Source organism: Drosophila arizonae, chromosome 2 (genome assembly GCF_054131065.1).
Source record: "Drosophila arizonae isolate 15081-1271.41 chromosome 2, UAZ_ARI_1.0, whole genome shotgun sequence".
NCBI classification, from domain to species: Eukaryota; Metazoa; Arthropoda; class Insecta; order Diptera; family Drosophilidae; genus Drosophila; species Drosophila arizonae.
Window position 1 is genome coordinate 20,995,485 of NC_142922.1, and position 14,228 is coordinate 21,009,712.

The 14,228-nt window shown below is 39.6% G+C and overlaps 1 protein-coding gene across 11 annotated transcripts in view; it reads left to right on the forward strand.

Annotated features, from left to right (window-relative positions):
* The window catches only part of kmr (pleckstrin homology domain-containing family A member kramer), a 59,021-nt gene that overhangs the window by 15,539 nt on the left and 29,254 nt on the right, over positions 1-14,228 (forward strand). For 3 of the 11 annotated variants that reach the window (XM_018017817.2, XM_018017822.2, XM_018017825.2), the window contains exon 1: positions 6,847-7,372. The gene's annotated coding sequence lies outside the window, so the exon portion shown is untranslated. The other 8 variants (XR_016268548.1, XR_016268549.1, XR_016268545.1 and 5 more) reach the window with 7 other exon arrangements.

Consider the following 14,228-nt stretch of genomic DNA (forward strand, 5'->3'; position numbering starts at 1 on the left):
ATTTTCTTTGGGGATTCGGCCTGATGATTTGTCACTGGCATTTGGTGAGCTTCATTTACTTGAGTGCAACGTGATTTTGGTGACTTTCGAGTACTTAAGAGACAGAGCAAGAGAGAAGGGCGAGAGGTAGGAAATTACTGTCTGGCAGAGGAAAAATGCTGATTACTAGCGAAAAATAATGGCTTATTATAAAGTTGTTTTTCTTGCTGGTGCTGTTGTTGCTGTTGTTTTTGTCGACATTAGCGTAACTCAAAGCTGGTACAAAATGTGCTGATCAAGCATTAAGTGGCTTAATGAAGCGTGGCGCATGAATATAACGGACCTGCTCTGAGAAACTGTTGACTCAGTGCGACTAGAGTGACTTGACCAGTGCCAGCAGACTGGTTCAGCCTCGCAGAGTAAGCCTTCGGTTGCTCAGCAAATAAATTGCGACACTTCAGTTGCACGAACTGCGCCAAGATCATTAAAATCGATCTACGGATCGAACCGAGGCCCGGCTGCAGGTGCAAAGCCAACGAGATTGTGCAAGAGCTGGCGCTGCAAAAAGAGAGACAAAAAGAAAAAATTTAAATAAACTAGTCAAGGCAACAAACTACATTGAGCTAGATCGTGGCTGGGACGTCAAATGCCAGCGCATTACGTATGCGCCACGTTGTGCGCTCATTGAAATGGAAAGCGAACGGCTAATGGCACAGCATGCGACACATTCACAAAATTCTAAGCGAACACACAAAAACCAACCTAATTGCAAATGCAAAAAATTCTATTAAACAACAGCGACAACACCAACAACAACACCAAGAACAACAGCAACAGCAAAAGCGACAATAATAAATCTACAACGGCGGCGCGACCAAGCTGCCGGCATTTTGCGAGTGTTACGCGACTTTGAGCGCTCTAATTGTGCGCTTGTTTAGTTTATGTACATGCACATCTATATACACACACTCTATAGAGCAACAACAACAACAACTAGTGTAGCAGTAGCAACACAAGACAGATAACAACAACAGAGGGCGACATGCAACAGCGCACAGGCGTTGAACGTTTAGCAGTGCTGAAACAAAAATCACTGAAAAACAGGGTATAAAAAAACTAGGGTAGACGAAATTTGAATGCTCTACATTACTTTCTAGTATCTAGTATCTAGTATCTAGTATCTAGTATCTAGTATCTAGTATCTAGTATCTAGTATCTAGTATCTAGTATCTAGTATCTAGTATCTAGTATCTAGTATCTAGTATCTAGTATCTAGTATCTAGTATCTCGTATCTAGTATCGTATCTAGTATCTAGTATCTAGTATCTAGTATCTAGTATCTCGTATCTAGTATCTAGTATCTAGTATCTAGTATCTAGTATCTAGTATTCTAGTATCTAGTATCTAGTATCTAGTATCTAGTATCTAGTATATAGTATCTAGTATCTAGTATCTAGTATCTAGTATCTAGTATCTAGATCTGATCTAGTATCTAGTATCTAGTATCTAGTATCTAGTATCTAGTATCTAGTATCTAGTATCTAGTATCTAGTATCTAGTATCTAGTATCTAGTTATCTAGTATCTAGTATCTAGTATCTAGTATCTAGTATTAGTATCTAGTATCTAGTATCTAGTATCTAGTATCTAGTATCTAGTATCTAGTATCTAGTATCTAGTAATCTAGTCTCTAGTATCTAGTATCTAGTATCTAGTATCTAGTATCTAGTATCTAGTATCTAGTATCTAGTATCTAGTATCTAGTATCTAGTATCTAGTATCTAGTATCTAGTATCTAGTATCTAGTATCTAGTATCTAGTATCTAGTATCTAGTATCTAGTATCTAGTATCTAGTATCTAGTATCTAGTATCTAGTATCTAGTATCTAGTATCTAGTATCTAGTATCTACTAGTATCTAGTATCTAGTATCTAGTATCTAGTATCTAGTATCTAGTATCTAGTATCTAGTATCTAGTATCTAGTATCTAGAATCTAGTATAAAATCTTTAACATTTATTAGCTGGAATTTTATATTAAGCTTTTGAAATTCAGAAATATTTCGAGTCTGGTATTTAGTACTGACCAAGTAAGCTATTACACCAAATATTTTTTTTCTTCTGATATACCTCAGTTGTAAACCAAATTGCATATTTTGATTAATATTTTATTAGCCTGTTCTTTCCGCTATTTCTACAAGCAGAACTTTGCTAATATTATGAAACATCTGTATTGTTTTGATTCACTGCTCAGTCAGAACATTTGTGTAAATAGAAAATGAGATCATGGTATAAATTAAAAACTGAAAAACTTGGAATTATATAAGTATTTAGTCATTTGAAAGTGAAGAGCAAATAAGTTGTTTCCTATCATTAAGCACAGAGCAAACAATGCATTCCATATATCCAATTATTGTAGAGTATCAAAACAATAGCAAACAAAACGAAGAGTAAATTCGTGCGGCTGCAGCTTACATGTGTAGTTAGTATTTTTTTGTTGTTTCTGTTTATTTTCTGCTATTAAGTGGAGTGGAAATGCGTAGAAAATTATGATATAATCATATACAGAGAATAGGCGTATGCATATACATATGTACATATATATCGTATGCATGGGTAGGCAAATGGAGCTAATTTTCAAGATCAAGTTCAAGTTTAGCAACTGCATGATTTATGCCACAATGCAGCTGAGTTTTGTGGCAGGTAGCACGACACAGCGTCGCTTGATGGGAAACTCGGCAATGGCATTTTCACAAAAGTGCCTGCAACAGAGACAGTGAGAGAGAGAGAGAGAGAGAGAGAGATAGAGAGAGGGTTAGAGTGGGGGGTAAGGAGACAAAAACCTTGATGTGCTTGGCAATTTGCCAAAGAGGAGCAACAAAATAAGAAGAAGAGCTAAAAACAGTGTGTCTAGCGGCTAAAATCACCTTTTGACCCACATTGGGCACAGCAATTCGAGACACTGTGATTGTGCATAATGTGAAAATGATGTTGCTGCGGCTGCTGATTGATGCACGATTGGAGGAGGAGAAGAAGAAGAAGGTGCAGTAGTGGAAGAAGAAGAAGAGACCAAACTAGCGACAATTCAATCGTGTGTTTCTGGCTTGCATCTTGCGGCAATACGAACGGAAGTCAACCGCACAAATCGAACAATTTACTGTTGATTGCCGCTAGCCTAATGCTGGTTTCTTTAAGTATATACAGAGACATCTTTACATACATATATGTATATGTATAAGTATATACATGGATATAGTTGTGCCTCGGCAAATGTCAAATGTGAAAACGTTTGCGGTTTTGCTGGCGATTTTCCCGCACGGAACGTGACTTTGGCATTTCGCAGCGGCTTTAAATGCAGCTTTAACTGTGTCAGTTACTATGTGTGAAACAAAGTGGTTGGCTGGCTGGCTGGGTGGTTGGGTGGTTGCTTGGGTTGGGATGGCACTGAGGTGCTTGCTGAAGCATATTTTACGCATAGTTAAACACAAGTGCAAAGCGTCGCATAAACACACAAAAAGCACACCCACACACACAGACACACACACACACACACACACACACACTTACTCACACCTAGCTCGTGCACTTAATTATGCATTAGGCTGCACTGGAACCTAGCTGCAACTACCTACAGTTCATTGAACTGGCCGTTGAAAGGATGTGGCATTGCACCGTTTTGGGGGCGTGTCCACATACGCTTACACTCACACCCACGCAGACATTTTGACCTGGTCTTTTGCCCATCTTCATTAGGGGCCAGCGACAATCAATTGCCACCTTAAAACGAGCGTCACGTGGTGTCGGCCAAGTAATTGGCGAAATGTACATTTTGGCGTTCAACCTGAGTGTGGCATGCCAATGGAGCGTGGCGGGCAGTCAGAGTTGGAGCAGGAGCAGGAGCAGTCGGAGGCATAGGCGGCGGCGTTGGCATTGGCGTGGCCACACTTGAGTGCACCACGGACTGCGGGTGGGTTGTTGCCGGCAATTGATGTGCCTAAGCCACGCATGTGTGGCCAGTTTTGTGTGTTTGGCATTCAATTGAATTTATGGCCGTTTTGTGTGTGTGTGTGTGTGCGTGTGCGTGTGCAAGCTGTTTGCCAAATTTATATTGCCTACATTTGAGGGCAGGCAACTGGGCTTTGCCTGCAATTGATTTTGTTTTGCTTTTGAACTGCTCCTCCTGCTCCTCCTCCTCCTCCTCCTCCTCCTGCTACTGCTGCTGCCCGCACATGTCCGCATCGAGCAACAACATTGTCTCTGTCAGTAGAAAACCCTCGAGACAGCACGCTCTGATGCACACACACACACACAGTCAGTGTCCTGGCTTGCACGAGCGGCTTGTTTATTGAATTTGGGAGCTTTTATGCGCTGCCACAGTGCCCGATGGCACTGCAGCCAACCACCGCAATTGACTCTTGTCTCCTGCCTCCTGTGCTCCGGCCGCCGCTCACTGCAATCGAGGATGTAATTTTTGCATGTCTCCGGCATTAAATTTGCGCCTAGTTGCAACTCTTTGCTGCTGCAATTAGGTCTATGACATTCCGCTCTAAATCTCCTGCACACTTTGCTAATTGTTTTCAATTGCACACACACACACACACACAAGCAGACACACACAAAGACACAGACATGCACACACACACATGCAGAAAAAACGTAATTGCTCTTTGATGAGGCTTTGGTCCCCGGCTAATTAGCTGTTAGAGCTCATGGCAAATATTTCAATTGCAAAATTGTTTGCCCTAATTGCCTTAATGCTAACTGCTGACCAAATTAGTTGATTGCTATTGGACTCGTTATGTGAGCCGGTGGCATCCCATTGCTTATGCAAGTATCCATGGCTCCATGGTCACTTCATGATGATGATACCAAGCGAGCTTAAGCGAATATGAAAATTGGCTCTGAATTACTTTGTGCTGCTTCTAGTTGGGCAGATCTAAGTGGCTTATCTCTTGTTTATTTACAATAAGTATATTGTATATGTGTACTTTATGTACTCCACTGTTACTGGTCTGTTATTAGATTTAACTTATACTAGATTATTTCAGCTAGATCAAATACTTACTATACAGAACTGAAATCCTTTACCTTTGTCAATTTTACCTTTAGTCTTACTTTACTCCTATTAAATTCCCTTCACAACTTCCAATTGTATTTTATTTTGCTTTTCATAGCTTATGCACAATTTTCCTCTCGCTGTTTTGGTCACTTTCTCGCACTCAATTTTCACTAGCTACGCAGGGCCATTGCCAGGCAAACTGGCGAGTAGATGCAGCTCTATTGAAACGTTTGCCTCCGTTTCTATTGTGTGCCTTGCATATGGAATCTGATTCCGCACCCAATACCCATACCCATACCAATACCAATACCAATACAAATGCCCGATTGCAGAAGCCCAATCCCAAGCCCAACTTCATGTGCGGCAGCATTGAAGACGCGTGTTTTGTCGTTTCAGCCTGTTGGGCTGCACGTGACTTGTGTGAACAATATTTGCCCCGACACCCTACCTACCGCCACTGCCACAGGGCGTGGCAAGGGAAGGGGGGTCTCTTGTGGTACTGGCATTGTTTTGCATTTGCGTGCAACGATTTGTGTGCAGCCTTTGTCTTATACCTTCTCGATGTTGTTGTTGGTTGTTATAGGCTTTTAATTGACATACGCGTCTCTTACACGATTTCTCAGTTGACTTAGCCCGAAGCCTAACCCAGCTGCATACTAATGTCTCTTTGGTCGCACTTGCTCTAACTTTCATTTATCTCTCTCTCTCTCTCTCACTCTCTTTTGCAGCTTGTCATGATGTCTGAGCGCCTAAATTTATTGGCCACACATTGATTTCCATATCGCTAGCGTATTTGGCCCCTTAAGGTGAGTTGACTTGACTTATTAGCCTGCTAAGTTTAGATAATTGCTCTCGCATGCGCACCAAATGTTAATTAGCGCCCAACAACAACAGCAACAACAACAACAACATCCGGACTGCTGTTGTAGATTGTAGATGTTAACACAGATTTTATGGCCTTGCACGCGGCGCACGCATCACACGAAAGCCCCGCGCGTCAATATAAAATCGCCTTAAACCATTCACCAGACAGCACTCAAAGCTATTTTCATTAACTAAGCGCTGGGCTGAGTTCGGCGGCTCGATTGCAGCGCCGAGCTGTGGCCCCAGGAGGCGGCGACAACAGCAACAACAAACGAGGAGAATATTATGAATATAGAAAGTCTGACTAGATATGCCCTTTATTTTCGAAAGCCAATTGGATAAAACTCTTCTGGTGTGAGGAAGAACGATTAACATTTTTTGGCCATTCAGATTTGAAAGTAATTTTATACTCAAGCTGTAATGATTGGGTAGACATATAATTCCTGCAAAAGAGCAATATATTCCTTAAAAAGTATTAAAATCTTGAAAAGCATTTGAATGACTTCATTAGTATATCAGAGAATTATAGCTGGACAGAAACGACTAAAAATCCAATTAGTGAGAGTCTTTGCCTATTGCAGAGAATTGAAATGCACTTGAATATATAAAAATTTGCATAAAAAGTGAGAATGTATTTGTTATATTTTATAAACTGCCATTAAATCTAACAAGTTCGTGCTTTCCATAGCTAGAATTACCTAACCTATATAAAGTAAAATATAAAATATACAGTGGACAATTATGCATCTAGTTAACATAACAGTTTTATACACGTTCAGGTACATATGTATATATATATATATATATATATATATATATATATATATATATATATATATATATAAGAATATATGTAAATATTTATATATATATATATATATATATATAGAATTTAAGTGAAAGCAGATATTTCATGCCAGTTCATGCTCGCGTCGTCATTATTAATGCATGCAGGGTATAAAAACAAGAACAACAACAACCAAATTTGCCGCCTTGATTATGTATGTTTGTATGTACATATGTGTGCGCTGTGCAGTTTTTATGCTGCCGGCTCGAACGAAATTAGAAAGAAAAGCTCTTTTTCTCTAATGCACAAACACCAGGTAAATACACGCTCACACACACCCACATACACTCTATCAGCGAATCATGTTTAACTGTAGCCAAAGCTTATTTTGAGCTGAAATTAAATAATAAAAAAAACACAGACTTGAGTTTGAGTATATTTCCTTGTTGTGGCATACGTGTCGTATGCTTAATCAACAATTGCTTGGGCAACCCACGCAAAGCTTTCGCCAGAGAGCTTTCACTCAACAGAGCTTTCGCTCGCAGTGGTGCTCCTGCTTTAGTCAGTGTCCTGTGCGCCGAGCGACGAAACGAAACGATTTTCTTCCGCAGTCTCCTCACGAATTTCGCCAGCAGCGGCTGGGTTCCAAAGGCCCAACAGCGGACGGTTGGCAACGCGCGTGTTTGGTTGGCAACTCAACTCAACTAAATAAAAATACAGAAAAACAAAATAACAAAAAATACATATACAAAAAAAAAAAAAAAAAAAAATAAAATAACCAGGCAGTCAGCGTTGTGGGCGTGGGGCGTTGTGGGTGGCGCGCAAAATAAAAGTAAAATGAAAATGAATTAGAAGTTTTTGTGTATTAGAGCTTGTGTGTGTGTGCGTGTGTCCGTGTGTGTGTTTGTGCATGTATTTGTGTGCGGTGTTATGTAAAGCGTACTGGATTCGCCTTAATATTCGAGCGTCCAAAAAACGAAAGCACAGAAAACCACGTCGCGTCCTGTGAGAGTGAAAATATAATGCTGCCCAAGTGTGCGAGACGCTGACTCGTTGTTATCGTTCATTGTTGTTGCTCAGTGTTTTTGTTCGTTGTTGTTGTTGTCGTTGCTGCTGCTGCTGCTGATTGCGCTCACGTATATTATGTAAATTATTATGTGGCTGCCCAACAAGACGAGCTTCGATTTCGCCCTCGTCCTCGTCCTCATCGTCGTCGACGTCGTCGTCGTCGTTGCTGTCGCCTTGCCGAGCTTCAGCCATGTCCAGCTCCTTGTCCATGTCCATGCCCACATTTACGTCTGTAACTGCGCTGCACGTCATCAACGTCCTGTCTTTGCTGTTACAACAAAAACCAAAAAACATCATTTGAACGCCTGCTGCGCGTGTGGAGACAACTCGTGCCTCATATATAGCCTCCTTCAGCAATCGTCCTTGTCACAAGTATCAGTTCATGTGTTTTGCTTTTGGCTAAAAATGCGTTTGAAGTTTATTTTTAGCTGTGTGTGTGTGAGCGTCTTACACCTGAGCCTGTGACCTGACTCTTTTTGTGTGTGTGTGTGTGTGTGTGTGTGTGAGTTGGCAAAAAGGTGCTTGACTGCTAAATTGTTAGCAAGTTTGAACGTGTATGTGGCGCCATCTTGGGCCGCTTTTAAAGCAATTTATTATGCCAAGCAGCGCATTATTTACACACCCAATACACAAACAGAGACACACACACATACAGAGTACACACACAGAGCATACACATGGCTTGCCTCTAATGAATAATGTTATTCAAAAGCGTATCTACAGCATTTGCATATCCAGCCAAGTCGACAACAGCCAACAATCAAGTGAAGGCATAGTCGGAGCAAGGACCTCATATTTCAGCCGGAGTCCATAGTCATGTAACCAGGTTATCATATACATATAGTTAAATACATACCACGTTAATATATATACTATTATGTATATTGATGCAGCTGACAGTTGAATTCAATTTGAATTGCTATTTTGATTAATTGAATCATTTGGTCAACTAATTGCTTGAAACGCTTATTCACTTCAACTGCATAACTACGTAATTATGGCTATTCAGCATAATTCAGTTCAAATTGCTTAATTGACATATTTTGTGACAATTGCAATTTTGAGACTGCCTTAACTTTTCTCATCTGACAGCTGCGTTTTAATCATTTCAACTGCAGTTGAATCGCATTCAATAAACTTGTAATTAACATGCTTCATTTTGACTTTTGGCATATACATAGTTGAGCTCATCTTAGTCTCTTCAGTCTAATTGGGAAGAGAGATTTCTGTTTTCTCTGTAAGATCTATAAAGTTATGTATGAACTTCAAATTTTATAAATTCCTTTTTTTTATCAAGTTCTATTCTTTTAGTCTCTAATTGTAAGATTAGCTTTACATCTTAAAAGACAAACATCACAGAAACTCTTTGTATATATTTATAAGTTTTCATTGCAATCTTCTCTGCTGGAAATAGCCGTGGCTCATAGATGACACTTTGTATTATATTGCACGCTACAAATTTTATACATTTTTTTGTAACCTGATGTTCCTCTCTTTTATATCTGCAAAACATTGTAATTTAGAGGTAATTTGAAAAGATGTTTATATAAATGTGCAATGGATACCATTTATTTAGACACTCCTATTTCTATGCTCTGTCATGGAATTTTATAATATATTGATTGCTTTTATAATAAATACAGAGGCGCAAAATGATCATTGCTTCTGTATTTACTATAAAAAACTTTCAAGTTTTTTAAATATATTTAATAGAAAATATTTAGTAACTATTTAATCGAATGACTCAGAGTTGGGTGAATTCATATCATCAACAGCAATAAAATTTTGTTTTTGCATGAGATTTTTATTAAGGTTGAATTGTTTTGTTTACAAATTAGTGCCAAATTATAAAATATTTAGCTTTATGCTAATTAATAATTCAATAAATATCATCACCTTATGATAGACAACAGTTTATAGAGATCAAACTATAAAGCAGTTCAGTTTTCACTGAAATAAACTTGGAAATATATATACTAATTCATATGATGAATATATTAGTCGAAATCGAAATCATATGCTAAATGGAATACATTTTCTGCATAAGAAATGGTATAAGTTAGTTATCTGTATTATTATCATATCATATGAGCAATCAAGATACTTTTGCATGCCAAACTTAATCAATTCAATGGAAGAGTTTCTTCAATGTGAGAAGAAGACTTGAAGAACTCAATTTATATGCGCAATAAAATATATATACTCAGGGTATATATATTTCGTATGCCTGCAAAGTGTAGCAAATTTCAATATCCAACTCTTCAGCGCTTCATTGATCTTCTTTCAGTCCATACAAACTCTTTTCTACACTCTCTCGCACGCACACACTTATACATATATTTATATATGTTTACAAAAATAACTTTGGCATTTGTATGGCTGACATTTGAAAAGGTCTAGATCTAGATCTGCTTTTAAATACTATACATATAGACTTTCACTTGAGGCCACACGCAGGCAGCCAGAAAGTTTTGTCAGATTGATATTTTTGATGCCTGCACGTTAATCACATACATTAATGTAATGTGTAATGTATGCACTGGCGCACGTCGAGTCGTTTTTCGTGGATTTCAATTATAATTTTCATAATTTCATAAAATTGGCCTTGCTCAATTTTGGGCTAGCCTAAAATAGGCCCCATCACTCGGCGTTTCGCCGTGATTCTCATTTGCATTGGGCCCCCATTCATTCGAGCGTTTCGTTTCCCTTCCCCCACTCTGCGTTGCTCGGGCTGAATTGTAAAATTAGATTTGCATGCGGCAAGTGAATTACAACGCGTGTACCACAAATTGCAGTCGTTTACTTTCAACAGCCACGCCCCTATCACCCAGCGCCCATCGCTTACTTAGTAACAGCTTCGTTCCCTCTCTGTGCGTTTGTTTATTTCGCTGTTGCGTTTGCTGTCTTCGCATTTATTTCGCATGTAGTTGCAATTAAAAGTTAGAGACTCGATTCAGCAGGTAATTGCAAGCGCCAAGGACGACAACAGGACGACGCCAGGACATTGCGTATAATTGCAAAACCCATTATGTGTCCTTGTCACGCTGCCTGCCTCAACGTGTGTGCCACATTTACTCCAAAAACTTTTGTGTTTAACTGCAGCAGCCTGGCCTGGCATCGGCAGCAGCTGGGAAGAAAAAAACTCCAGCAGCAGAGGCAGCTGCAGCCGCTTCACTCAGAAACTCAAACTTAACCTCAACCTCAACCTCAACCACGACTTCAGCCCTTACCGCACACCCAAAACTTCGACTGCAGTCGAAAAACTTCTAAGCCCCAAGTCGAGCAGTCAAAGTGCATTTTACGGTGTATTTATGGCCTTATGTTCATTCGGCTCCCTGATGGCTGGGGTCAAGCAAACATTGCTTCTGGGTCAAAAAATTCCAAATACTCGCATTTATGAATGCGTGTCTGCAGTGTTATGTGTATGTGTGTGAGTAAGTGACTGTGTGCTTGTGTTTGCTTTAGAATTTTTAGTTTTATGTGCAGCATAATCAATAACAATTTGCATTTACATACAATACATAGAAAGCAAGTTAAGCTGAAGCAAAAACTTGGTCCTTCACCCACACACACACTCGCACACACAGCCAAATACAAATAACAATAGGCAACACAAATGTATATAAAATATATATCAAATGCCAAATGAATTCGTCCAGCATGGCTGCCAGCGAAGAAAAGAAAGAACGAAAAATAGGAAACGAAACAAAACAAAATAGCACATAAAAATAACGATGTATCGCAGATGGTGTAACACACAAGCACATATATATATACATATATATAAATACAAATACACATATAGAAGCATACGTGGGTTACTCGAAACGTATCGAAGATAGAGTTGTTTAGAATAGAGGAAATCAAACTGTTAGTAATCGTAGAACTCTCTCTCTTATTCTCTCTTACTGAAATATTTTTCTAAATACTCCAAATTTATATTTAGTTTGCCTATGCTGAAAATCGAATTTATAAGTAATGAAAATATTCAGTTTTAATTTTAGATTAGCTGATGTATCCGATATAAGAGATATATGAAAATTATTTGATGTCAAATAAATCGATAAACATCGATAGTCCTGCATAAATATAAATTACATTAATATAAATCTATATCTCAAGCAATTCGCCCAACAGCTATTCCACATCTCTCAGAATGGACTTAACTATTAACTACATTTTACATTCACTTCATTCAATTAGCTGAAATATGCATTTTAATTATGACACTAATTATATATTTACAATGGACCAATGCACCCTATCCGTTAACTGTGTAAGTTGGAAAAACTTTTCAAATATTTAGCAGCAAATTATTGCAGCAAGGAAAGTTTTCATTAAAAATTGTTAGAGCAACTATTTGCGCTCAGTTTGCTTTAAAATGAAGTTAGTTACAGTCTCTTAGTCTCTTTTATTCTAGAGCATTGTACAAATGCATGCTCCATTTTAAGCGCCTTTTAAGCTCTGATGTGCTTAAATGGATTTACTTCAATCCATTCATCCGTTTCGCTTTGTTCGCCTATAATTTAATGCAATTCTGACGCAACTCTCGTTTCGGTTTTGGACAGGCTGTCCGACCAAATGCAAAACAAATATGCCATAAACAAAGACTACAACCAACACACTCACACACACAAACACACTCGTACACATATATTTGGAAACTTCAACGACAACTATTAGAGGAAAATATTTGTGCTTGGCTTTGTTTCCTGAAGTTATACACGTGCGAAGCGCCAAGAACTGAAGCTAGAGTGAGTTAGAGTGGAGTGAGAGAGAGAGAGAGAGAGAGAGAGAGAGAGTCAGTGTAGGGAGTGAGTGGGCGGCAGTAGCCATAAACATGGCACACATCCTGCAGGCACACGGCGGACCCGAGAGTGGCTTTTGTGCTGCCAAAAACGGAAATGGGTAACAACAGCAAACGCTATGGCAGTTCTTTACCCTCTCTCTCACTATCTCTCTCTCTCTCTTTCTGTGTGTGTGTGTGCGTGCAAAGTATTTAAATTGGTATGCAACATGAATGACAGCCGACGTTGCTCATGTTTGTATGATAAAGTCCTGGCACTTGTGTGCGTGTGTCCTTGCCCTGCCTCGTTACTGCCACGCCCGTACGCCTTGATTTGAAATTTTTCACTGTTGACGGCTGCGAATGAATGCGAGGCATTAGCGCATGCCTAGGCGTCAGCAGCATCAGCAGCAGCCATATCCTGCGCCAGGACCATGCCATCATGCTGTTGGCGTGATGTAATTTTAACTCAGCTGCTGCAATGACTTATTTGGCTTCCAACTTTTGCCATCATCCTGTTTACTCAATTTACGTACGTAACACGTGTGTGTCCATGTGTATGCGTGTGTGTGTGTGTGTGTGTGTGTGTGTGTGTGTGTGTGTGTGTGCAGTCGATAATCACCAGGCTTGCCGAGGAGTTGTGACTTGGCTTAATGGCCGCCCAAACCGACAGACAGCATTGGCAGCTGTCGCAATTGCCAGGTACGGCACATACCTGCGACATGCGCTTGCCGCTTGTCCATTTCATATGCATAGGACATGCACAAAAGGATGCCCCACACACACACTCACACACATGCACACACATGACATCATCAGGCAGAACCAAGCACACTCGTAGGGCCAATCAGGCCAGCTCGTCTAGTACAATGGCAAAAGTGAAAGCAACAAAATCTTCATCATCAAGTGTCATTCTAGGCGGAAGCTGGCATCCACTCAACACACACACACACACACACACACTAATAGACAGCTGTTAGTGTGTGTGTGTGCCTATCTCGGCACAGTCCTGTGGCTCGCAATGAATATTTATGTTTGTTGTTGGCTTCATGTTTTGTTTTGTTTTGTATGCCAACTGGCAGCAGCACTATAAACTGAGCATTTCGAGCACAACACCCACAGCAGCAAAACCCTTTAGCCCAGTCTAGCTGCGTAACCCTTTCTGGGTTTTTTTGTTGTTTGTTTGCTTGCTGTATGAAGTGCACTGTCAGCCAAATCAAGTGTACAAGTTTGAATTGCTGCCCGAGTGCTGCTGGCCCTGGCGGCAACCAAAATCAAATTTGAATATGACATCTAAACCCTTTTTGGGCATTATTGTTTTTGCAATGGAAAGGGCTTGGAAGGGTTTAATAAAATATTTATAAATCAGCAGTTGGCTGTCTTGACTCCTTGAGTTTCTGTTCGGGCTAAATGTGACTGGCCCAAAAATAATTCATATCCATATTCAATAAATATCAAAGATGAATATCCACCGATATTTTATAGCCATTTATTTTAAAAATTTATTACACTTCAAAAATGTAGCTTAAAATTTATTCCAGCTCCTGCCCTGGGCAGCAATTCGAGGAATTCATTTTAGTTAAAGGAATTTCGAGATGCACTTAAAGTGCCTTTCTTAGCAAATGCCAGTTTGAATGAAGTGAAATTTGAAGCATGAATCGATTCACATATGCCAATCGCTCATAGAG